Source organism: Pelophylax lessonae (genome assembly GCF_965119305.1).
Source record: "Pelophylax lessonae genome assembly, contig: HAP1_SCAFFOLD_57, whole genome shotgun sequence".
Taxonomy (NCBI): Eukaryota; Metazoa; Chordata; class Amphibia; order Anura; family Ranidae; genus Pelophylax; species Pelophylax lessonae.
In genome coordinates, this window is record NW_028120142.1 from 932,492 (window position 1) to 935,000 (window position 2,509).

A 2,509-nucleotide genomic window follows, 5' to 3' on the forward strand; every position below is an offset into this window, starting at 1 on the left:
ACAGTAATCAGTGCTATACATATCAATGAGGTGCATAAAAGATCCAAACAGCCAGCAGGCTCATAGACTCCTTCACACACTAGCAGCGCTAAGGTCCATGAGTGAACATGAATCAATACATCATCTTGATCAATGAATGAAAAAGAAAGTCCAGACATGCAGTCCCAAAAGGAAGTTGGCTGAGAAGGTGTATCCTTGCAGAGAACCCAAAAAGAAACCTTCACCACAGCGCTGTGTGCACCCTTAAGTGGGAACACTTACCAGATCAAATCTGCAAATGTGCCAAACAAGCAAGTGGGATCGCCTTACTCTCCTTCAATCTCCCCAATAAGCTTCTGAGGGACCGCCGTCAGATGACAGATGGAACGTCTCACCAGCATATGGACTATTCACCTTTTTAGTTGGCCTAGGTCAAAGATTGAAGGAGGGAGTCTATGCCACATTTTCACAGCTCTTACTGTGAAGAAGCCTTTCTGTATTTGGAGATTAAATCTCTTTTCCTCCAGACTTAATGAGTGTCCCCTTGTCCTCTGTGATGACCTTAAAGTGAATAACCCAACACCAAGTTCATTATATGAACCACTTATGTATTTATACATGGTGATCATATCCCCCCCTTATGTATTTATACATGGAGATCATATCCCCCCTTATGTATTTATACATGGAGATCATATCCCCCCTTATGTATTTATACATGGAGATCATATCCCCCCTTATGTATTTATCCATGGTGATCATATCCCCCCTTATGTATTTATCCATGGTGATCATATCCCCCCTTATGTATTTATCCATGGTGATCATATCCCCCTTATGTATTTATCCATGGTGATCATATCCCCCCTTATGTATTTATACATGGAGATCATATCCCCCTTATGTATGTATACATGGAGATCATATCCCCCCTTATGTATTTATACATGGTGATCATATCCCCCCTTATGTATTTATACATGGAGATCATATCCCCCCTTATGTATTTATACATGGAGATCATATCCCCCTTATGTATTTATACATGGAGATCATATCCCCCCTTATGTATTTATACATGGTGATCATATCTCCCCTTATGTATTTATACATGGAGATCATATTCCCCCTTATGTATTTATACATGGAGATCATATCCCCCCTTATGTATTTATACATGGTGATCATATCTCCCCTTATGTATTTATACATGGAGATCATATTCCCCCTTATGTATTTATACATGGAGATCATATCCCCCCTTATGTATTTATATGTGGAGATCATATCCCCCCTTATGTATTTATATGTGGTGATCATATCCCCCCTTATGTATTTATACATGGAGATCATATCCCCCCTTATGTATTTATACATGGTGGTCATATCCCCCCTTATGTATTTATACATGGTGATCATATCCCCCTTATGTATTTATACATGGAGATCATATCCCCCCTTATGTATTTATACATGGAGATCATATCCCCCCTTATGTATTTATACATGGAGATCATATCCCCCCCTTATGTATTTATCCATGGTGATCATATCCCCCCTTATGTATTTATCCATGGTGATCATATCCCCCTTATGTATTTATCCATGGTGATCATATCCCCCCTTATGTATTTATACATGGAGATCATATCCCCCTTATGTATGTATACATGGAGATCATATCCCCCCTTATGTATTTATCCATGGTGATCATATCCCCCCTTATGTATTTATCCATGGTGATCATATCCCCCTTATGTATTTATACATGGAGATCATATCCCCCCTTATGTATTTATACATGGAGATCATATCCCCCCTTATGTATTTATAAATGGAGATCATATCCCCCCTTATGTATTTATACATGGTGATCATATCCCCCCTTATGTATTTATACATGGAGATCATATTCCCCCTTATGTATTTATATATGGAGATCATATCCCCCCTTATGTATTTATATGTGGAGATCATATCCCCCCTTATGTATTTATATGTGGTGATCATATCCCCCCTTATGTATTTATACATGGTGATCATATCTCCCCTTATGTATTTATACATGGTGGTCATATCCCCCCTTATGTATTCATACGTGGAGATCATATTCCCCCTTATGTATTTATACATGGAGATCATATCCCCCCTATGTATTTATATGTGGAGATCATATCCCCCCCTTATGTATTTATATGTGGTGATCATATCCCCCCTTATGTATTTATACATGGAGATCATATCCCCCTTATGTATTTATACATGGAGACCATATCCCCCCTTATGTATTTATACATGGTGATCATATCCCCCCCTTATGTATTTATACATGGTGATCATATCCCCCCCCCCCTTATGTATTTATACATGGTGATCATATCCCTCCCTTATGTATTTATACATGGAGATCATATCCCCCCCCCCCTTATGTATTTATACATGGTGATCATATCCCTCCCTTATGTATTTATACATGGAGATCATATCCCCCCTTATGTATTTATACATGGAGATCATATCCCCCCTTATG